The sequence below is a fragment of the Fundulus heteroclitus genome, chromosome 9 (genome assembly GCF_011125445.2).
Source record: "Fundulus heteroclitus isolate FHET01 chromosome 9, MU-UCD_Fhet_4.1, whole genome shotgun sequence".
Taxonomy (NCBI): Eukaryota; Metazoa; Chordata; class Actinopteri; order Cyprinodontiformes; family Fundulidae; genus Fundulus; species Fundulus heteroclitus.
Genome location: NC_046369.1, coordinates 21709483 through 21734939, shown reverse-complemented (window position 1 = coordinate 21734939; position 25457 = coordinate 21709483). Strand labels below are relative to the sequence as shown.

General features: G+C 39.8%; 1 protein-coding gene and 1 long non-coding RNA gene across 3 annotated transcripts in view; one reads left to right on the top strand and one right to left on the bottom strand.

Moving 5' to 3' along the window:
• agbl4 (ATP/GTP binding protein-like 4) overlaps positions 1-25457 on the bottom strand; it is a 464476-nt gene that overhangs the window by 385651 nt on the left and 53368 nt on the right. The gene's annotated exons all lie outside the window — the stretch shown is intronic.
• LOC118564165 overlaps positions 11797-25457 on the top strand; it is an 89160-nt gene continuing 75499 nt past the window's right edge. Inside the window, exons 1-2 of the long non-coding RNA XR_004931690.1 lie at positions 11797-12047; positions 13247-13249. This is a non-coding gene — a long non-coding RNA (uncharacterized LOC118564165). The remainder of the gene's footprint in view (positions 12048-13246; positions 13250-25457) is intronic.

Sequence of the window (25457 nt, the reverse complement as noted above, 5' to 3'; positions counted from 1 at the left end):
CAGATAAGCTTCAACTTTTCTCGAGCTGAGGGGCTATATAAGTCTAGCAGACAGCGCTCTACCTCTCTGAGATAGTCATCAATGGTGGATTCTGTATTGCTAGGATCAAAACGCTCTATGTCTCGGGCCAGGGACTCAAGTTGACGCATCCGCAGTCCCTGTTCAGGGATCGGAGCTGGTCCATCTGAGTCCTCTCCTGACGACTCCTGCCTGTGGTAACCACGATAGGAGGGAGGCTCCAGTTCTGACCACCTACCTGGCATCGGCGGCCGTTCGTGGGACCCCGGGGGACCCCCCCTGTCATGAACTCTTGTCTGTGGACGCAGTTCAGAGGAGTGGGGTTCACCTGTGTCCCAGGAACGGTGCTCTCGTCGCCCTGGTGGGGGGAAAAGATCATAGCGAGCCGTGTCAGGGGTCAGGTGGGAAGCAGGTGTTTTCCCATGATTTACATCATGTGGATCAGTCCTGATTGCCACCGTAAGTTGTTTAGGCATTTCTTTCTGTATCACACTGCTATATCTGTCCTGACCTTCGCTTACCCTTCGCTCAGAAGGTGTCTGGGGGCCCAGTTCATCCAATGTCCTCCAGGTGTGATCTCCATGTTTTCCTTTGGAGTTCTCACACTCAGATCCTTCTGTCTGCAAGCTAATGCGATCCTCCTCTCGCTCCTCTGTGGGATGACAGCTGCCCTGAACACTTCTCTGTTCTAGCTCCCTAACTCTTTCCTCAGCTGCGATCCGTATCTCAACCTCTCTGTTACGCAGATCGGTCTCTAGCGTTAACCTTCGGTGGTATAACGCAGTTAATTCACCCAAAACATCTGCTACCAATCTATGTTTAGGTTTGCTCTGGACCTCCTCCACCAATTCCTGAATTCTCCTCTCACAGTCCTTTATGTTAAACTGATTCAGACGGGTTTGTTCGTCCGGTGTCATTTTAAGCAGTGAGCTAATGACATCCTGGGCCTCCATTCCAATGGAATGGTTTGGACCTTCAGCTCCTTTGACTGAAGAACCGCTACTATCCATTCTTTGTCAGCTATGGATAACAACACAACAGGTAACAACCTGTAGTTTAGCTCAGCGCTAAACAACAGACAACAAATAACAACGCTGTATTCTAGCTTAGCACTAGGTAACAACGCATACACTTTAATTTAGCTCAGCGCTAAACAACAACTGCTAACAACAACTGTTAAGTGGCTTCACTTTAACTGTTAACAGCAAACACGCACTATGACTGGCACTTTAACTGCAGTAAGTGGGTTCAAATACGTGCGTTTAATTAGGCTGCGCAGGGGAGAATCAACCCTGCGACTTACAACTCCTTAGTTTTAGGAACGGTTAATATGCTTGTTTAACTTTGAGAATATTAACTTTGAGTGACATGGACCACTAACCTTTCGGCCAGTAATTAAATGATAAAGCTGTGGCTTTGTTTGTGATGTAAGTTATTTCAGAACAGGTGCTCTACACATGTGTGGAAAATAGCAGTGTCTTGGAGCTTCAGAGGTGGCAAAGAATGACAGTTAAAAACCGCTAAATTGCAACCTTAGTTTCAAAATCACAGCTCAATTTTGACCACTTATGATGAGCAGAAGGGGGATAAGGGAGGAAAGAGAAAAAAAAATGAATAAAATAAAATTAAAAAGACAAAGGGGCGTAACCGTAAGGTAAGTTTAAAGAAACTGACTTTCAAAACTGTCCCTCCGGGACACTGAGCGATCTAAGCTGTCTTTAAAACCGTGACTGCAACTACCTATCCTGGCCACCAGATGGAGGCAGGGTCTCTCTTTTCAAAGCAGAACACGACACAGACTCTGATTGACAAGTAGCAGACGCTGGCTGCTGTGTATTTCAATCTAGCTGACTTCCAGTCCAGAAATCAATATTCAAACCTCAGGTTAACAACCTCAAACCACCACAAACACGTATATATTTAGTAATGATACCTCCTTAATCAATTATGACTGAATAGTCCTTTTGGCAAGGTGAGCAGTCAAAATGCTGGAATATGGATTGTGTTCATTCAATTCATAAGTTGCTGGTTATTCGATTTAGTCTAAAGGAACGCCAATAAGTAGACTCCAGCCCACACCGGGAAAAGCCAATTTATGCTATGCCATAAGCTGGTTGAATATGCTTATTATTATTATTAATTATAATTTGGTATTATAATTTAAATAATAAATCATTCAACTCAAAATTTCGCTATAACAAATATAGTTCAAATGGTGGTGATGTTAGCTATAAGCTTATAAGTATTTATACCACTAATGCATTAGTTAACTTGCTGTTATGAACTCATTTATGCTGGAATAAATGATCAGGTCGGACTGTTAACCGACCAGGTTTATCCAGCAGGCTGTGAGAACCCCAATGTAACTGCAATTAGAGTTTAAATCCTTATTCCTTATCACCATCCAATGATATTGTCTCTGTATTAATGTCAGATGTTAACTCCAAAGGAGGTTAGCTCTGATTTCTGAATACCCAGGCAACTGTGAATTGGACTGAACACAAAACAATGTCTATTCCGCAGTGGTTGGTTTTATTGAACCAAAAGCAATTCCCTGTTACAGTAATTCTCTGATTCAAACAACTTTGGAATTCTTACTCATTACTAAACTAAAACATGCAAAATATATATGTGGAAATAAAGAACAAAACAAAAACAAACAATGGATTAAAATGAGCGGTTAGCAGATCTTAACTTAACTCAAAGTTGTTTAACACCGCCCTCGAAACATCGGCATTTCACGTATCAGCATTGACAGACAGAACAGCTTCGGGAATCTCACTGGACGCTTTGATGTCTTACACAAAGCTAGTTCAGCTAAGCTACCTACAGTCCAGATACACGTGACCCTCCCAAGATGGCTGCTACGATGACGTATGAGGGGAGGTCCTAATAACGTAACCACGCTTACGCTGATGGGACAATGCCTCGTTTCGAGAGGGGGGGGGCTAACTAGGAGTTTAAAGCAAAGCCCGCGACTTGAGCTCGGACAAAGAAATTAAACTGATAAGGAGCGAAAAGAGAGAGAGGGGGGGAGCAGGGAAGAAGGTGAAAAGAAATAAATTGGTAACCCACGGCGGGGTTCTTGATGGATCACAAATCAACACAGCAAATCAATTGTACAATGCATGCACATACAAAGAAAATGTTCAGCAAAGTAATTCCAACTTCGTCGTGGAATAAAAGCATTAACCAACACCTACAAAGTTCTACCGCCTGCCCAGGCACTTCTAAACACCCTGTTGGTGAGACAGAAATGAAAGGGGAAAAACCCCGTTACTTTGAGTTGCCTCGGGGCTGGTCCGGAACGCTCCGAGTGTGGCTTTCTGGACGCGCTTCGACGAGCGCAGTTGTCCACAGGCTGCAGCGGGACGGGGAAGAAAAAAACTCCTTCGTTTCTTCCTCCGGGTTCGGTCGCTTTGTTGGCCAGACAAAAGCGGGGTCCTCTTCGATCAGTGGGAGATGCGGCGTCTCTCAGTCTTTTGATCAGAGGGAATTTAAAAGTACTTATTTAAGTCGACCTCCTGTTATAAAGCAGGGAATAACCGTTGCGTCGAAAAATCTCGGTCCAGCGAGCAATCGAACACGTGGCGTGGGAATCAGCTGTGCGTGTCTTCTCGGGTTGGCTAAAAGCCAGGGAAGAAGGAAGCTCGTCGTGTGTGATCGGCTTTTATAGCCATCACTATAGCAACCTTATCTTGATCGGTGGCCATTTTGCCGTGTTGCGTGATGGGAGTTGGTGGCCATTTTGACCACATTGCATCATGGGTAACGCAGTCCGTTACGTCCCGAATTGATGCCGTTTCCTTGATCGGCGGCCATTTTGCCGTGTTGCGTGATGGGAGTTGGTGGCCATTTTGACCACATGAGTTGGTGGCCATTTTGACCACATTGCATCATGGGTAACGTAGTCCGTTACCGCTTTCTGTCACGTCTGAACTGGCACAACACAACATAGGTAAATCAGAAGTCCATGACCTTTTTTAGAAGTTCCAGAGCAAATACTGTGAAGTAATTGTTTAAAAGACGCAATAGAGAACAGAGAAAACTGAACGGCTTGAAAAATATGACCCAAACTTAATATAAAGATATCTATACAGCACCTGTACAGACTACTAGGGTTGCAAACAAATAATTAACTTATGATTAATTGTCGATTAATTAGATTAAAGTTTGTTCCATCTGAAATGACCACCATCCAAAAGAGGATGCTGCTGGTCATCCTAAAGTGGAGCCAGACCACCGTAGCTGTAAGAGGAACATGTCATGGCGGAGGCAACATGAAGCAGTCCATTATTTTTACACTGTTTAATGATGACAAGATGCAATGCAGAGCCAAACAGAGAACACGATAATTCAGCGTCACCACAAGCGTTACGTTAAAATACTTTAATTGTCAAAAATGGTGACAGGTAAAACTGGTAGGTGAAGACAGAACAGAGAGAAGATGGCTGGACTGGCTGGTGTAGGTAAATGGCAGAAGATGACTGACACAGGTAGACCAGGTGATGATGACAGAGACAGGATGACCAGAATAAGATGACTGAAGTAAACGTGACCACATGATGACTGATGTGGGCAGACCAGGTGATGATCAGAATGGCCAATGAATCCCCAGGGAGAATAAGGCGAGCAACAAGAATCTGGCGGTGCACACAAGCACTAGAAAGTCAATCTGGTTGAGGGCAGGGCGAGGACAGGAAAACACGGTCAGCAGGCAGTGTGACACAAACACTGGAGAGAACATAAGCAGGCAGTGAGTAGAGATGATCTGGTGGAGAACAACTATGAATGGCAGGTTAAATAGACAGTCCCAGGTGCAACAGCTTGATAATAATTAGGCAGTGGTGGGTGAAGCTGATTATGTGGAGCGGCGCAGATAATGGGGAGAGAGCAGCCACTCAGCCCAAAAAACATAAACAAAGACCAGAATTCATGACACAAGGATGTAAAATGCTCTTTACGTGGATCTGTTCTTAAATATAAACACCCAATAAGTTCCTTAAATTGTAAGCTAAATAGCCCCATTGAGCCGTGCTGCAGGGTGGAGCAGAGTCAGCCTCCCAACCATAACTCACTGATGTGCTCAGATGGCAAGGATGTGATGATAGAAAAGTGGAGGGCATTATGCAAATAATTGTAACATGATAGAAAAAGACAAGATGCCAAAAACACAGTTGATGGTGAGGGCTCTCGTGTGGATTAATATTGTTTCACATATTTTATTCTATTCAACTTATTTGTTTCTAATCAGTAACCTAATAGGTTCCTGTTTTGTCATATTTTATATATATGTTCAAGTTTAATAATGTGTGAGAAAACCAAATTTTCTGTTTATACAAGTGGCACAATAAACTGTTATAACATAAACACACTTAATTATTTATTGAATCTACTCTGTTTGTACTTTAACTTGTTACAACCCATCCTTTTGTGTCTACATGAGTTCAATTTAGCTTCAAAAAAGTAGGAGGTAATGTTACTGCTCCCCATTTTCTTTTATTTACATTGCTTTCATTTGTTGCTGTAAGTACAAATTCATGTACAGGTTTCACAAAAACAACATAAAATAAACACAACAAACAGAGAACAAGGCATGAAAGAATCATGAAAATGGAAAAAAAAGATGTGTCTTATGTTCTTGTGTACCCTTTTGTGTCTATGTCCGTGCACATTCACATGCCTGTGGGGGGATGTGTATTGAGTTGTCCCTCTAGATATAAAACCATAATTACTTCTGACTAAAACTGTAATTAAAATGTATCACAGCTGCAGTCTTACCTGTGTGTGTTTGAGTGTGTTTTATATGCCTTTGTGCATGTGTTTATGAGGCCATGTGAGTATGTGTCACCGCAAAGGGACTTCAGTGAGTGCCAGACATAAATCACCTCCAAACGCAGATCACCAGCCAAGGGACAAAGGGATGGGGGTCGAATTGAGAGTGGTATAAGAGAAAAAATGAGAAAATTGGAAAAGAAATAAAGCATATGTACAGGTAGTAAAACTTCTATTTTCACCATAATATCATAGCAGACAGAAAACTATTATTTAAATCTATTTACTGTTTGATAAAACATCTCAAATGAGCGCTAACTATACAATTCAGGCAAAGCTGGTGGCATGCAGTCATGAACCATACTTTCACTGCTATTGTCTCTGGATGTGAAGGCATGGAGAGAGGTGAGGTAGGAAGCAGTGGGATGACAAATAGTGCCCAGCTGGAGCCACTGGGGTTAAACACAATTGTTGTAGCAGAAAGAGGACATTATTGGAAATGGCTTTGCCACCATGGGCGCCCCTGTTGAATAGCTTTTTCCCTTCTCCCAGGCTAGCAATGATCTCTCTGTGTGCACAAACACACACACACACACACACATACACAGTTTGACAAGAAGGATCTGCAATAACCCGTTGGAATTAAGTGGGTATCATGACAGACAGAGCACCGCAAATCATGGCGCATGGGGTGATGTTGCTAAAGGCTAAGGTGCTGTTTACAATGCTGATGCAGAACAATGGCAACACATAACTACAATGGCTTATCATCTTCGCAAGGAATTCTGTTAGAAGACATACCTATAATCATCCCTCAGCATTCCCTCATCCACCTTATCAGAGCATCCTCAATAACAAGACAGCAGAAGCTGTTTGTTTCCCTGAGTCCATTCTCTGCAAGACTCCGGAGACATGATCCTCTGCTACCGGTGAATGAGATAGCCTTTTACTGGACTGTATAACCTTTACGAGCTTCCTCACAAACAACACAATCCACATAATCAAATCAGACTGCCCAATAGTAAAAAAAACAAAAAAAACAAAAACTATTGGGTATTAAATGATCTAGACATTTCTTTTTTTGTGGAAGGAGATTGACACAGCACTTAGGATTTCTAACCAAAACGACCCAATGAAGCATTTTGCACTTATTTGACACCTGCTTCGCTTGCTTTGATTGGACGTGGTAGAAAAAGCTTTTATCTGTGTAAACTAGGATGGAGGCGAGAAAAAGCTTTGATTTTGGGAAGGGTTAGATATATTGATTTTCTTGACATTGGGTTCTCCTTGGCATCAGAGGTGCTCTTTCCTCTCAGCTCTGATTACCTATTTGTAGAGCAAGCTGGGCCTTTTTTTATCTTATCTGTAAAGATAAAATGAAGGTGAAAAAGAGCTTCTACAACAAGAAATCATGTCTAGCTAGCTATCACGTTTTTAATCAGGGTCCAAGAAGAGTTGTAGGATATAGTGGAAGGTCAGATATTCAATATAAAAAAAACTAATAAAAAATATTTCAACACATAAACAGATTTACTTTTTTCATGTTTCAAAAGCTGTTCAAAAGCCAGAGGAAACATAAAGAGAAATACAAATACTGAACATACTATAAATGAAATAAAAAAACAGCCCTTTAACTTTTTCACATCTTACAGTACTACTGGGACTCTGTCAGATAAACCAACACCGAATAACAGGTAAAGGTAAATTAGAAGGAAAAGGACACATGGAGATATATATATATATATATATATATATATATATATATATATATATATATATATATATATATATATATATATATATATAGTTATGCTATGGTTAAGTCTTTTGAGGTGGAGTATTTTTCACCCCCCTCGTCCCCAGAGGTAGGGGCAGTCTTTGTGGATTTAATTGTAATGTGGAAATGGAGAGGAGCTGGACCCACCTCTGCTCTCTTAGCTCAAACCGCAGGCGAGTTTCAGGACAAGGCAGCTGCTATCTGCCTGTAAAACAGCTCTTAGGAAAGTGGTAAAGTGGTTCACAGCAGCACTTTTCTAAGCTGAAAAGTCTGGTAGTAAATAGTGCAGTGAGCAAAAAATAGCCATGTTAGTTGGGATTATTTACTGAATCCTGTTGATTCTGAGAGAATGTTGGAGCACCCATTTTAAAGATTATAAAGCATGCCTCAGGACGGACTGTTTACCCAATCTAACCAGAGAAAGGAAAACCAGTTTCTGCTGAAATAAAGAATTCCCACAAGATGATGTTGTGGTCACCATGTGTTGTCATTGGTATGGTGTGTTCAGGTTGGTGTGGGGTATTTCATTCTGCCTAACATGGTATTTTGCATGTAGATAAAAATATATATATATATTTCTATCTTATTGGAATAGAGTATCTTTCCCACACCACTGTGCTCTGATTGTCATCTGGAGTTCGGGACCTGGAGGAGGAGCTGGCCGCCTGGTTGTGGTCTGGGGATGTGTGTTGGGTCTTCAGCCGTGATAGCTGTATTGTCTACAAGGTTTGTATCTAACTGCAAATGGGACTTCCCATGACTACCCAGTACTTGCTTTTTGATATTCTTACATCAAGACTTGATTTGTGTTGTGCATGACTAAAAGTTGTCCTGTCAACAGATTGTCCTACCCAATATACTGATCTCTGCAGCTCTTTCAGAGGTACCATGGGCCTCTTGAATTCCTTGCCCAGTTTGTCAGTTATGTTGGGCAGCCATGTTTTGCTAGGCTTGAACGTGTGTCATACTCTTTCCAATTTTTTTTGATAGATTGAACAGTCCTGCTTCAAATGTTCAAAGATTGAGATATGATTGTATTATCTAACCCTGCTTCAAAATTCACAAAAGCTTTATCTCGGTCCTGTGTGCTCTGTTCCTTGCACTGTATGACTCTGATTGTTCACTAATGTTCTCTAACAGACCCTTGAGATTTGCACAGAACAGCAGTATTTAAACTGAGATTATAAATACCGAATACCTGTGGATGATACTTAATAATTAAGTGACTTCTGAAGGTTCTTGGCTGCAGAGCACTTTATTTAGTGGCATAAGAGTGAAGGTTCTGGTAACTAATGAACACCAGCCTTTTATGGATTTTACTGCAACAAAATGTGAAAACCTTTACTAAGTTCCTTCCACATTACAATTGTGCCCCGCTTTCTATTGATTAGTCACATAACACACATTGATGTTTGTGGTTTAAAGCTGACAAAATGTAAAAGATTTAAAAAATTATTTATCATTTTCAAAATGCTGTAATATTACAGTAGACACAACTCCGATATGTGCTTCAGTTTTTCAGGCTTCATTCATCTGAGTGAACTGCTGTTGTTGCTGCCTTCCCCATCTCCTAGAACTACTACCTCTGTCTGGGTGGAGCTATTATGAGGGAGCTGCACCTTTGAGGCTGAGAATCCCTCTACAGTAGAATCATTTGTCAACATAGCTGAGGATTCATGGAAGGGTCATTTGTCAAATGCAGTGATGAAGTGTGCAATACTCATCCAAGAGCTGCCCCAGGTGGCTTTCTTATCAAAAACTATACAAAGAGTACAACAGTATGTTTTTTTTTTTGTTTGTTTGTTTTTGTCTAACAGTGACGGCCAGCTGTAAATTGAGGGTTTTTTGCATTGCTCTGTTTCGCCCCAGCAGGACTCCAGCCTGGTGGTCTAAATCAAGACAGAACTGTTGTCAACCATATTGAGGTGACAAAGAACCTGTTAGTTTCAGCAGACTGAACTAGGCTGAATCCCCCAAAGATTTACATTCTGGCAGGATTTAAGTCAGCATTAAGATGATGATGAGCTGGGCTGTATTGATTTCTCCTAGTTCCCAATCATATTACTGCTCTTCTTGCTTATTTAATTTCTCTGCAGATTTCTTCAATTCATATTTATGGCGATGCTGAGATTAAATGTATTTTGTTGAAGAAACTTGATTGGGGACTTGAAACTGCATTTTTGATCACATCAAACACCTTGTGTTGAGGAGAGGGGGTTCATGATGAATATGTACATGCCTGCTCACATAAATAAGATGTCTTGAACTCACCCTGTTGGAATAGGACTCTTAACTACGACTCTCACTAATTAAATTGATGGCACATTTAAACAAAGCCTTTTCACTGAGGGATGAGCTTGCAAATGTAATATTCCAGCTTCAGTTAGCAAAACTTGATAACTTAATGAAGTCCTTTAAACAAACTTTCATTTCCCTCTTGAAAATGGAGCCACTGTGCATTTTGCCCTCACTTGAAAGTCATGGTAAAGGGCAGACAGCTCTGTAATGACAAGGAACTTAGCCTTGTGCATTGATTTGTTTACTAATAGCTGATGGAAACCCTAGAGCACCTATTCTCTTTACCACTAGCCATGGGGAGATGAATAATTAAAAGCATTTTAGCTCTTTTTTTAGATGTAGAACAATTACTGAAAGTCCTTTCTGTAATCTAATACAATACCCAAAAAAACTACGGCTGTGTTAAGGTCTGACATGTTGCTCTGATAGGGCGCTACAAGAGGTAGCTTTAAACGGTTTATTGGTAACAATGAATGCAAAACAATGCAAGTAACTGATATCAGCATCAGGGTTCTAATAAATTTCCGTCCCAGAATTTTCCAGGGTTTCCAGGGCCAATTTATAATCTAAAGCATAAAATTCCACTTTGAATTTAAATCAGACATTTTCATAGGGATCTGGCTTTATTGAACATGCACAAATTGTAAGATGGGATAAATTGCCCCCGTAAACATATCTCCTGTTTTTGCTTTTCCTTTACTAAATTGTTTCAGATAACCAAATACTTTTTATAATTAAAGAATGATCATCCAGGGGGAATACAAAAAGCTTTTCTCTATTTTTTTTTATTTATTTATTGAAGGGGGGAAATCAATTCAATCCAACCTAGATCCATATCAAAAGTTTACTTTTGATATGGGGCTAGGCTTTTTCATATGATACGATATTGATATGTATTATTACACACAATATACCTTTGTTTAAAGGCCCTTTTTTAAAAACTGAATTCAATTTCATTAGTCACACCATGTGTGATTATTGCCTGCTGTTGTATGACCAAGAAATACATTTAACAGTATCTGTCAATATGAGGTTTGCTAAAAGAGTGAAGTTGATACAGTGGTGAACTTTCACAGTTAAGACCAGACTACTTCAACCACTCAAATAGCATCAATGTCTTATGTAGAAGGTCAAAAAAGAACCCAGAACAAAATTTAATACATGACAGACCTTACTTGTCTCAGCTAAGGTCACTCCTCATGATCCTACAATAAGAAAAAGACTGGGCAAAATGGCAGCCATTGAAGAGATCCAAGGCAAAAAGTAATTCTAAAAAAAAGCAAACAATAGCCAATGTTGTAATGGTACAGCTTCTGCTGGTGTTTCTGTTGCCCTGCTGCTGTGTGTATACATCACCCCCTGCTTACTGTGCTGCTCTAGCAATTTCCCTGAGATTTTACACCAGTGGTGGCTCTAATTACTGGGAGCAGGTGCACCTGGGAGGAGCCCATATATGCCTGGCTCTCCCAGTGTGTAGGTGCCAGGTTCTCGAAAGCCATCGTGTTAGTAGACCTTCCAACGATCCTTGGATGCCTTCCTGTGTGTGACTCAGATCGTTCTGTGAATTCCTGCCTGTTTACCTCGCCCTTGACAGAGTCTCTTGTTTGGTCTTCAGATTCTGGACATCGAGCCTTGCAAGTATCCTGACCTAGCCTCTCTGCCTCAGCCCTCCTGTTCAGCACCTCTGCCTCTGTGCTTGCTTGTAAATGGTAAAATAAATGGTAAATGGACTGAACTTATATAGCGCTTTTCTAGTCATACTGACCACCCAAAGCGCTGTACACTATAGCCACATTCACCCAGTCGCTCTCACTAACGCGCACACATTTATACACCGAGACGCAGCTCGGTAGGCAACATGGAGTTAAGTGCCTTGCCCACATCGACATGTGGCAAGGGGAAGCTGGAATCAAACCCATAACCTTCTAATTGCAAGACACCTACTCAACCCATCAAGCCACAGTCGCCCAAGAGGTAAAGACCCCGGACCAAATTCTTGGATTCAACCGCTGTTACTTCCACCTGCCTGTAATCACTCGTGTATAACTCTGGACTGTCTCTTGGATAACCCTCCAGCTGATAGCTGCTTCTGGAGCTCTGCTCTGGCTGCCAAATTACCATCAACTTATCACTCGGTCCCACTACTTGGATTCAGTGCCACCTCCCGGATACAAGAAAGGTTAGTGGCTTACATTCAGTGTACACAATTATCCACTGTGTGTCCAGCAGCAACTAAATTAGCAATTTCTTCTCCCTTTGAGTGGTTGGTGTGCCAGTCAGTTTCCAGTCCAGCTACACCTGTTGTTTAAATAAATATTTTAAACCGCTCCATGTGTCTCGTCTGAATTATCGAGTCCAAATCTCAATTCTATACAAATGTACTAGTTACCAAATAATCTGTTGATGAATAGATGTGACAAATATAAATGTTTCATGAGGATGTGCAATCCTTTATTTGTGGCATAAAAGACCAAATTTTTAAAAATAACTACTTATCTACATTCAAAAGTAGTGGTATTTTGGCATTGTGGGTTTACTTTACTCCTTCAGGATCTGTATAATTTGTAATAAGTGATGAAACCAAAAATTTAACTATCAGAAAATCCTGAATGACAATGCCCAGGCATCAGCTATCAGAACTGCTATATATCAAGCTCTGAACGAGGATACAAAGGACGGAAGCAGACACACCTCTAAATGGCTCAAAAAATAAACTGATATTTTGGAGTGGCTAAGTTAAACCCTGGACCTAAATCTGACTGAGATGCTGTGGCACCGCAATCCACGCTCAATGTCTCCAATACAGCTGAATTAAAACAATTCTGCTAAATTCCACCACAGCATTTTAAGATACTCATTGCTAGTTATCGCTTGATGGCAGGTTGCCACCACCAGGCAATTACCTTTTCAGACAGGCCCAGGTTGTTTTGAATCACTTTTTTTCTGTTGATAATAAAGAAAACTATGTTTTGTGTTAACTCGGTTATCTTGGTCTGAGATTAAAATTTGTTTGTGGATCCGAAAGATTTAGTGTGACAAAAAAGCAGAAAAACCTGTAAGGGGGCAAATAATTTTCATGAAATAGTTTTCATTTAAATGGAAAATAGACAGACAGATGAATATATTAGACAATGTGGTAGGGAACAAAGTCTTGAGATGCTAATGTTTTTATATGCTATATTTTCTTTCCCAAACAGTAAAATCAAATTCCATACTGTCCTAGACTGCTTAGGAACTCTGTAGCATTCAGTGATTGTTTAAAGGTTATTGGTGAATTGTGTGGAGTTTTGGGCACAGCATATACCACAATAATTCAGTTTGGTGTTGCATCTCCTTGCATTATTTTCAATTTAATCACAGCAACAACATTTAATGCAGTCTGTCAAACATCACTTTGCTCAAGCAAACTAAAATGCCAGACCAAGGATGAGAGTTAATTTAATCTTCAGATAAAGCCAAAAAGCAAAGACAAAGATCTTGCACGGAAAACAGAACACTTTAATCTTTCTTCTCCCAAGGCCAGAAAAGAAAGACCGACAAAATGATAGGGAGATGGAGAGCCTGGAAACAAACAGACTGATAGAGACATTGATATAATTGAATGTGACTTACCCCCAGCACCCAACCAGCCCTGTGTCCATCTGTGGGCAGCCTTGGACCCACCATAAGCACCCGAAACAACAGCCAAACTGTCTCACTTTTTCCTCACTTAATGCACAAATGCACGCACAAAGACCCATTCACACACAAAGACAACATCTGGAGAGTGCACCAGTGGACTTAGCCTAGTGCCAACCTGCCTAATAGCCTATGGAGTCAATTATAAGAGGGGAGAAATGTTCTGGCTTAATCGCTAATGGTGCCATCTGGATAATAGCAGATTTCAGAGAGGAACTTTTGCTTCTTCCTCTTACCTGGTCATCTGGGAATGTCTCATCTGATCATTGGTCTGTTTTGGAAGAAATGGAGTAGAACAAAAAAGACGGAGCAGTTTTTCAGATTTTAATGAAGCTCCTTATTGCAGAGGGCTGCTAGGCAGTTACATTTATTTATTTATTTATTTTTTGCTCCCAAAATAACTACCTTCTTAAGCAAGGGTGTTCATTCAGTAGGCTAATTCAAACTAAAATTACAAGATTGTGTTGAAAAGACTCAAAGATATTGTACAGAAGATATTAGTGATCTTTTTACATCATCGTCCTTAAATCAATCCATCTATCCATCATCTTATCCTTGTGTTAAACTCGTTTGCACTGCACAAAAAGTCATTTACCGGTGAGAGTAACTCAAAATAGTATGGCTGCCCAAGCAAGTTACTCCTGACCACGAAGGTCAGACAAAAGTTATTCAGGGAGACCACAAGACCAGAACTTCAATAATAATAATAATATTCTTTGGACAGATGTGTCTAAAACAGAATCATCTGGCCACCAGAGCAAATGGCATCTTTGGCAAAAACCAGATACAGCATTCAAGGAAAATAAACCTATACCAGCTGTGAAGCATGGAGCTGACAGTGGCTGGGTTTGGAGATGCTTCGCTGCAGCAGAGGTTTGGTCCTCTCGCCATCATGATTTGAATTTATCAGGATTTGATGCAGTGTATCACAGGGTACTTAGGAAAAATATGAGAATATGAGATCTCTAAACAAATAAATTTGAAGAAGAGCTGGACCTTAAAGCCCCTCAAACACCTCACAGTGGGGCAAACCTTCCTCAGATCAGTGTCAGAGACTTAGCCTCGTGAGACCATCCTGATCTCGCGAGCTTTCAAGGTTTCACTCGCAGATCAGTCTGGATACTCTCCGTTGAAGAAAATTTGGAGCCGTTCACCAAACGAACGTCCAATCAGCGTTGGCTTTGAGGCGGGTTGAGGTGTGACGCAACGGGAAGCGCGTCAGTTCAGTCTTAACAGCATGGCGGCTTCAGCCGATGAAACTAGCGTTAGCGTGGCTATCGAGCAGGTTTTATCGGAATTACAGAGTATTTCTTTGCTGAGCTAACGAGCCTTTACCTGCAGCAGCAAGAGTAGCTTGGCTTGTGGTTGTGTTTTCGTCGTCGCTCTGTTACGAACGACGACGAATCTGATTGGTTCATTTGGCCCGTCTATCACCAACATAGGCCAATCAGCTAACCAGTATTTTCGCCCCTTCCCAAAATTACTTCAACGGAAGGTTTCCAGATGGATATGCGGAGCAAATCTATCTGGCGGAGTCAGGTAATCAGAGACTGGCATGTGGCAGAAACTGCTCACTAAACTGATTGAAGTCAAATGGAGTAGCATTAGTTATTAACGTGGTGGGGTCTCCTAACTTTTCCTCTGTTAGAAAACGTGTTTGTAATAACACCTTAAACAAGATTGTTTTCTTTTTCTTTTCAATATACATTAAAAATTAACAGACATCATTCATCCATTCTCTATACCCACTAATGAAATGGCTAAGAAACAAATATAAGTGTTTCATACTCAACAAAAACGGAAAGCCTGTTAGAAGACACATGGTTTCATATATGTTTGTTTTTTCTCTTGCTCAAGTTTTAGTGACTTATTTTCTTACTTCATATTTGCTTGTCTTCACAATTTCTTAAACCACCGATTCTCCAGAAGACTGAACGTTTCATGACCGGTTGGTTTTATTTTTCAGTTAATTGACCCGAAAGTCGGATGCTGTCAAAGGCCATGTTTTTTTTTCTGTAAATTGGATATTTTTCCTAGATGTTTGACAGTAATTCTGTCATTCCAGACAGAAGGAAACTTTAAAACAAACTCTAAATACAGCTCCATTAACCAAGGCTCAAAGAGCCAGTAAAAGTTCAAGACCTGGTTTGAATCTCTGCCAATGTAGCCTTTCTCTGCCATTCCCTATTAAGATAATGTCAAGTAAAACAAACTTTGTCAAATCAAAGTAAGATATGTTTTGAGACATGTCCCAAACATTTTGGGTTTTCAAAGATTTTTTTCTTCCCCATTTATTATATTTTCCCCCACAAACTGTGAACTTGCTCACAACTGCCTGTGTTGTGGCGTTTTAACTTTAACACCAAATTCTATTGCCTGGAGCACAATGCAGCAGTATCAATTTCCCCTCTACAGCAGGCGATATTTTAACAAATGTGTTCCTGCAACAGCCAGTAGAGCTGAGGGCCAGATAGGTGCAAGGTTATTTATTGAGACCTAAGAGGAATGCTGGCAGGGGCAGTGGGCAGCCAGGTAGGAAAGCAGGAAGCTAGACAAGAGATAAGACAACAAAGAGATTGCCCCAAAAACACATGGGACCGAGGGAGTCCGGTTACAGAGGAAAAAGGACAGGAAGGAGGAGGGTGAGGGAGCAGATAGATTGAAAAACACATTTAGTTAGCGACTGACATAGCACTGCTCCCAAATCCAGCTTGGCATAAAGGATAGCTTGAGCGCAAAATAAGGTGGTTTAAAACAAAGGTCATCCATAGAAATGAAACTGAAAATTATAATTTTACTGGATTGGCTAAGTGGGCAGCTCATTTAGGTGAAAAAATTCACATATTCTTATTGTAGTCTTATTATTATAGTTATTTTAAAATCTATGCAAATTAATGCAAGTAAAAATAAAAACAAACCAAAAAACAGTTACAAAAAATTACATGTAAAACATCTTACATAAATAGCATGCATAAAGACTATTTAAAAAGAACTGTAATGTGTTGCATTAGACAGAATTAAAAACACTGACAATTTAAACAGAAGTCATCTCAAGGACCATTAACCAAGCTTTAAAATCACTCAGGGAGCTCAAGCTGTCAAGCTGCAAGACATTTTGCAGTGTTCGATGCTGTGAGGGCTAGGTAGGCAAAAGTCTTTTTTCCCCAAGTTCAGTGAGAACATTCAGAACAGAGAGAAAGTACCAGTCATTGGAATGCAAAAAGTATTGCTCGGTGCTCTTCTGTATTATCATTTCACACAAATAGATTGGAAGACGATCTAGACTTGTCTTATATATAAAGTGCACCAATGATGGAGCCTGCGGGTAGTCAAAGAAGGCCATCCAACCCGAGAGTATAATTCGTAATGATGGGTTAAATTGTGGCAGTTCGTTATAACTGTTAGGGCAGAATGATAAACTGTGTCAATCATGTGAAGAAACTGGGCGGAAGCACAAATATACAAAAGATATATATATATATATATATATATATATATATATATATATATATATATATATATATATATATATGGCACTTTTAATCTCTTAAGAGCCAATCATTTTGTTATAAAAACACAGGCTGAAAAAGGGAAGAAAAGTTGAGTGGAAGGAAAAATTTAGATAAATGAAGTGCACAGGTAACAGGAATAAGGTTCAAGAGAGAAAGGGCTAAAATATTGTTCCGGGGTCCAAAGTCCTTTTTTAAATGTAGGTTCAGCATATGATTAAAAAAAAAAAAAAAACAATGTCCAAGATTCTAAAGAGAGAGTGGACAGAATCCAAGTTGCCTGAGTTTCAGGGAGAAATATCAACAATCATAGATTATTTGGGGAGCATGTCATCTGCTAGTGGTGGTCCAGAGTATTTTATTAAGTTCAAAGTTAGTGCATCTGTTCACCAGAAAATTGTAAAGCCAATTATTATATTAATTTTGCTGACAAGCTTAATGATGATTTTCAAGCAGGACTTCACACCTGTCCACACTGCCAAATGTACCTGCTTTAATGATCATGGTATTGCTGCGCTGAACTGGCCAGCACACTGCACTGATTTAAAGATGAGAGACACCAGAGCCAGTAATGCAGATGCACTGAAGGCCACTATCATAGCAACCTTGGTTTCCTTAAAACCACAACAGAGCCACAGGCTGTCTGTCTCCATGCCACGCTGCACTGATGCAGTAATTCATGGGAAAGGAAATGAAAAGAACTATGCATATACATTGCAGTACATAGACATCATTTTAATTTGGCTGACATTTCTGTATTAAAAATAATCTTTTCAGTTGTTTTTTTTTCTCATATTTTCTGAGAAAGGGAATTTTGGACACATCATCAAACTTAACAGAATATAACTGTATATAAAATGCCCTTATTTACAAATGCATGAACAAATAAATAAGATTTGATTGATTGATTGACTGATTGCTTGATTGTAGGAATTCTGCTTTTACAGTTAATTAAAGTTAATCAACTTTTGAATTATTTGTAATTAATTGAGATGTAACTATTGTTATAAATCCATTAAAAATACAACTACTTAAAAAAATATTAGTTTAATATAAACTGAGAATATGCATGTGGTTAGCAACGTCACAACTTAAAGAGAGTCTCAGCTAATATTGATGGGTCTGCGCTCGCACAAGACAATTTAAACAGTGTTGTGCTAAGAGTAAGTGTTAAAGATCAAATGTTTCATTGTGTCTAATTAATACCTATTAATATTGTTAGAGTCTTTATTTGTCACCAATAAGCAGGAGTTTCTTGACTCAATCCAAAACATAATATGGCCAGATGGAGGCAGCACACAAACATGCAAATTCTGCGATGACTGTGATGCTGGAAATACCTAAACAAGGAAGGTAATTAAAATCAGACTTTTAAAACAGCTAATTTTTGTAACACATAGATGTTTTATGCCAAAGTGCAAATAAGAGTGAATTAGGATAAAATGAAATTATTCCTGTTTTGTAATTATGTTAGAGAGCAGAACTATAGACACTTCATGTAGGACATTCTGTGTCTTAACTAAAAGTCAGAGAGTGGAAGGAATGCCATGGCTGTGAGGGAGAACAAATGCGCATTTGATTTGTTATTATTTGTATTGGAAGGGGTTAAAGAAATAACTGTTGGGGCTAATGGCACCCTGACAAATGGAGAACTGGGTATATGAACCATGAAATGAACACTGGCAATTGGGAAGCAGGAGGCTTTCAGCACCATGGTCAGCAACAAAGTGCCTGCAACATCTCACTGCTTGAGTGATGGTCTTCACAAGGCAAAAGAGAGATGGGGAGAACAACAGCCAATGACAAAAATATCCGACCACTGTGGGAAGAACAGACAATGTAGAAGAGTCAAACATACCAAAAAGAAAAAAAGGGCACAATGAGATTGTTAAGCTTTGAAAAGCTTAATAAAAACTGTTTGGAATGGAATAAGAGTTGAAAAAGCCAATCTAAAGCACGCATTTTATTTTCCCAGAGTCAGTAAAAGTAGACGTCCTTGCAGCAGCCAGCCTGTCTGTCTCCAGGTAAGGTCTGTAAGAGTTTATCAGGGTAGAGCAGAAGGCAGAGCTCAGATAAAGTTAGAGGGAGAAAATAACCTCTACCACCTGGTACCTCCACTGTTTGTGAATGTGATTTTTTTCATTAATTGTTGTGGCGGTGTGGTATACGACCATTAAACGGTAAATAAGTCATTAACTATGCTTGCTGCCAGGCTGCCCTCGGCCGGGACCTGTATATGTTGCAGAGAAATAAAAGTGGTGGGCCCTGCAGGCACGGAGGCCGAGGTTAATGCAGTTGGGTTGATGACAGACAGCTAGGTTTCTGCAGAAGCATCGGCTCACACACACACACACACACACACACACACACACACACACACACACACACACACACACACACCTTCGTTTAAATCTGTAGAACCCTGTGTCTAGTGGCTTATAACATTCTGATTATATTTCCCAATGCTTAAATTACAAAATATATTAAAAATGCCATTATATAGCTTACAAGTTTGAAAGTATCCTTCTGTTGTTAATAAAAAAGAAATAAATGGACCACATAGAAAGCATAAGAAGTTGCACAAAAGAGGTAACAATAAAACAATGAACCCCTGGATCAGATGACCAGTCAGAAAACAAAACATCCCTTCTTCATATCAGAATCTATGCTTTAAAAATGTCATGATGGTCCTGCTACAGCATGTGTTTAGGTAATACTTGTTGGGGTTTTAGCTACAATTGCCCATCAACATCACCTTTTATTGGAACCAGAACATTAACATATCAAAAGCTAATTACAATGTAAATATGAGATACAATTTACCATCACCTGTTTGGAACCACTTGCCGCAGCCTTCCAGAGCGACACTGACAGTGTTGTGCAAACTACAGTATCGTAGATGCTAGAACTGGAGGAATATTATTACACAAATATATTCTACACTCTCCGTGTTTTTGAAGAAAAATACTGGTATTATAGGATGTACAATTCAAATTATCTCTTCTATGTCAGTAAATAAAACAAAAATAATGATGCAACTATTTGAAGTTTGCAAACAATACAACAGCAAAGATTAAAGCAAAAACATCCAAAAGAAATTTATAGTCCTATGTAGAATTGTTTATTCTTTGAAAGGCTTGCTTAGTTTCTAGTTTTAACAAACTTTTAATTGGTTCAGACCAACCACCCAACAAACTACTATCAGACAAACGTAACCCGGATAAACGCAAAAAGCAGTTTTCAAATGGAGATTCCATTTATTGAAGCAAAAATAGCTATCTAAATCAACCTGGCCCTATGTGAAAAAGCATTTGCACTCCATATAAATGTACTTAATATATTTTAAAAAGACACCAGAATCAAGTATGTTGGTCTTTTGTTGGGAAGTGACTGTAGAAAGGAGTGGGAGATGGACCAATGGGGGTCTTGGCTGCTGTAATGCAAGGCTTACTCTACTCTTTCGGAGTGAAAAAAGAGCTGAGGCTGCATTCCTGTTGTGGTTCTGAGATTGGGATCTTGACTTATACATAAGGGGAAGAGGTTCATCATCGAGGGGGAGTAAAGCTGCTGCTCCTCCATATCCAAAGTTGATGTCCCAGTGGGATCGCGGGGCGGGCCCGGTATCAGCTGGTGGGACCATATATCTCTCTTATAGCATCAGAACTCTTCCGGATCCCTAGATTGAACTGGACAGTGTCTCTGGATAGAGCCATGCCTGGGTTCCCCTTGTGGACCTGTTGCCAGAGTGATAACCAGAAGGTAAATGATGGATGAATGGCTATTCTCAGAAACCAATATCTTTCTGATGCCTAAAAATGCTAACAACTGCAAGTTTAATTTTATATTGTTTTACTGAGATATTTATGAAGTCAAACTCCCACCTAGACAGAAACAGGATCAATTTACTTTGTCTGTTCTTACCAGTATTCCTACAGCGAGGCTTCATCCATTGATCACCAACACATGTAGCTTCAGGACTCGCTTTTTTGTCTTATAGCTCAGTCTCATCAATCCAGTCTGAAAGTTTGATCAACACCCTTTTGCACTTTTAATTATCCAAAGTGAAGAAGACCGAATCTTGCCAAACTGCAGTGGATTAAATAAAATTTGTAGGCAGCATTTCTGAAGCCAGTGATCAAACATCTCTGCTGTCAATGATTAAATGGGAAGTCATAACAAAACATCTTGTGTGTGGGCGAAAAAGATAATCTTAAAAATCCACATGTGCTGGCTAAAGAATATGGTGTCAATTCTGAAAACAACCAAAAAAAGCTGCCAAAATGAAAACATTCTATTCCATCACTCCATCGGACTGTATGGGGGATGGGAACTGGTGTCATTTTTGTTATATAGGACATTAATTAAAGCCATCTATCCCATTTAATTCCACTCTCATGCATGTTCACTCTCTGGACCAAAACACAAATACACACGAACTTAGCCATGCTTTGTTCCTCCCACCCACCTATAGTCCGTCAAAAGGTGTGTGTATGTGTAAAGGGAGCGATTTGGGAGTTGTGTAAAAATCATTCTTAATTACATATTTGTCACATGAAAAGCATTGTACCTATTTTCTCTGAGCTCTGGCAGTCTGATTAATTCAGCAACCCTCACATTCTAACTGCTCATTATAAACCAAACTTCTACGCCTCTCTTGTCCTTTTTATCAGTGTCTTCCTCCGTTCAATTTCTCCTCTCGTTCCTTTGGTCCTCGACATTAGCGGTTTTTCGTTCAAGTACACTGACGTCTGTGTGTGCTTGCTGGATCTACTAGCCACAGAGGGAAGCTTTTCCTTTGGGATTCGGGATTTGACAGCACATAGAGGCTGTCAAAGTCCTATGTTGGCTAACGATGACAGGACAATTAGAGTGGAGAGGAACACTGTGTTTCTTGCTATCTACCAGCTATCATCTGTACTGGCATCCCTGTTGTTTTAGGAGGGGGATCTTGGTGCTTGTGTGAAAATTAACCTCAGACATCATATTTGTTATTCATTAAACAGTGGTTCGCTAACACCTTAGGAAATAGCTCACGGTGAGTAGGTGAATATCTTCTGCAGTAATTTCTACAGCTACTCCATTCGAAGCTTTAACAGCAGTGACAGAAAACTCAAACATAACTGTGTGAACAGAGCATAGTCTCAGTGTGAACATGATCAGATTACGTTCCACACAGAGAAAAGACCAGCCTTTGAACCTCGTGTGTTTTTGCGATAAAACCACAAGACCATATTGTTTCTGAGCACTGCTGTGTAAAAGAAGCCCTTGTCTCACTTTTGTTGTGAAACAGCGCTCGTCGGTTTGATCTATTTCCATCTTGGATTCCTTTGTGAGCTTACAGGAAGGCGCAGGTCCACTGCTTCCCTGGAGATGCTAAATCATGGCATCAGAAAGACAAACAACATCTGTTTACTTTCAAACACAGCGCTCTCTAGCAGAGCTGCCGCCGTGGCGGAGATATCACACGTGCAGAGCGAACAGAGCAGTGAGGTGTCTCTATTGCAGTGTGATCCCCCTCCAATCAAAGTTGTGCTTTGGAGAAAATCCCAGCAAAGTTTTTTGTTTTTTTTTTTGTTCAGAAATCTATGAAAGAAAAACTCCTCTGTGAAAGCAGAACCAAGCTGTGCATTTATTCTCTAGATACAGCTCCTTGCAAATGTATTGAGAATCCATTAACTTTTACAATTTTTTCCTATTGCAACCACAAACCTCAACTGTATTCTATTTATCTATTTCTGTTAATTTTCATGACTGCAGATTATAAGAGTCTACAAAATCCCCCAAAACGCTTCTTCAGTTCAGAACTGTAGAAGCCTTTTGGATGGATAAGAAGTCCAAAGTGCCTCTTACACTGCAAAAAGGAACTAACAGTAAAGGTTTCTTGAAATGAGTGTAGTTGCCCTTGATTTGAGTAGGTGAATAAGACTATCTGCCAATGGAATAAGATTTTTGCACTTAAAACAGGAAGAACTCATCTCCATCATCTTATTTCATGCTATTGGCAGATCGTCTGATTTACCTGGTCAAGTCAAGGACAAATACACTAATTTAAAAAAAAAATTTACTTTCTTTTTGTTCCCTTTTTACTGTGTATTTAAACACTTAAGATCGCAACATCCTGGATATGCCACTAGAAATAACATTTAAAATCTGCAATGTTGGAAACACAATAAAATATGTGAAAAAAGTGCTCTGCTCATCTCTAATAAGGACAAAAGTTAGAGCTACAGTTCAATAGCTTTAATCAAAACATACTAACGTGCTTACTGGCCTCAATCCAGCTGAGAATCTGTAGCAAGACTTGAAAATTGCTGCTTACAAAAGCTCCAACTGCAACCTGACTGAGCTCCTGCCAGTTTGCAAACAAGAATGTGCAAAATCTTACTTACTACATGTGCAAACTTGGTACAGCCATATCCAAAGACTTGCAACTGATACTGCAGCAAAATCTGATTTTGCAAAGTGCTGACTACTGACAGCTGGATACAAATGCATGCCATGCTTGTTATATTCTTATTTTGTTTTTATTTTAATCCCATATATCATTTTTCTTTTCAATTAAGAATTCTGCACCGCCTTGTGTTGGTCTAGCACATAAGATCCCTACAAAATAGCTTGACGATTGTGGCTTTAAAGTGACAATGTGACAAAAAGTTACCGGCGTACGATCACTTTTACAAAACATTTCATTATGCCCAGTTATTATGCCCCTGCAGATCCACCCAGTACCAGAAACACCTTTGTTTTTTAACATACATAAGTCTGTCCGAAACATAATGCCATTAGATTACTTTTTCCTAAAAGATCTTATTTCATTGATGTCATGCAAATCAATCGGAAATGTATATCAGTTTAGGTAGGTCTGGAAAAAACAGTTCTTACCCCTAGTTATTTAATCTGACTGCCCATATTAAATGATATCCTGTACTTTCCAATGTTAGTGAAGTCTTATCCAAGCACTGTTATAGACTAATGATCGAAGCAACATTGAAAGTTATGTGAAGCTGAACTAATTCAATAAATGCCTGTGTTTCTGGTGGTGTGTCCATTCCTAGCTGGTTCTGGTCACTGAGACATAAAACACTCACACCAGATGTGACCAAGTCATCTAGGAACAGGAAGTTGTATCCCCCAAGGGCTCCTGCACACGCACAATCTTACTCAGTTACGCACACACTTTGCCCAACCAACCTGAATAGACACTGTTTTGTTTAGTGACATCTGACTTTAGGATATACATCTGCAGGCACCAATGACGAACAGGACGTAAACAGACCCGGACAGACGCCAGTCCTGCTGACACCACCTCCACAATGTGAAGCTGAGAGGTGGAACTCTGTATGAACCGCTGCATATCACATGTAGCAATAGACAAACCAGAGAAACACACCGTCACTGTAGCAGCAAGCCACACATAACCTCATACTGTATGTGTGTATTTGAGAGTAAGTGTGTGTACCCCCGCCACTGGAGTGGCTATAAATGTCTCTCCTCACAGCATGCTCTTTGGGCCACCAGGCCACCTGCAGCTAAATCCCCACCCAGCGTTACTGCCAGCACATGGAGTAAATTAGCCCTACTGCCCTGACCTTGCCATGTGGGGTCAAAGCACAGTCTGAGAGTGTCTCATTGAAAACGCTACAACATCTCCTGGTTCTATTTTTGGCTTCTTGTCTCACACATTAATAACCAAAACAGCCTTTATCTTAGTAGTGAGAGCACATATTATAATAAAAACCTTTAAAAGTATTATTTTTAAGAGAAAAAAATTGTAAATGATGCCTAAGATTTCCTTGTTGAATAATAGCAAATGGCTTGAATAATATAAAACAGTATCCAATTAAAGTAGTGCAATGCATGATTTGTTGACCTCTGAGGCCTGTGTGTGTTTGCTTTAAAAGTGAACCGTCGTCATGTTACACCGCCATACCTGGCGTAAACTCAGCAGACAGCTGGCAGATAGTGTTTGTTGACAAAGTGATTTGAAACAGCTGTTAAACAAGCACAGATGATGTGAAGACAAATGAGCACGTCAACTTACAAAGTTGTGTAACATTATGAGACTTCACAAATCTATAACTAGATTGTTTTGTCTATCAAAATATCTGAAATGAACAAAAAGCTGAGATAATGTTAACCCTGAGGCACATTTCCAAGTTTGTAGCATAAAAAGCAGTGGACTATGCGATTGAAATCAAGTGTGGTTTCTGTCTTGGTTTAGGCAGATATGCTAACAAATCACATGTTGTAATGTTGGTAAGAAATCTACTAAATGTCCAAGCTACCTGTGCAGCGATACTGTTCATTGTCTAGATCTTAAAGCTGAACTGCAAAACTTTCTTTGGTTTGATCATCTGATTGTCTAATACGTACCATGTGCCATATTGAGGACTGAATATGTG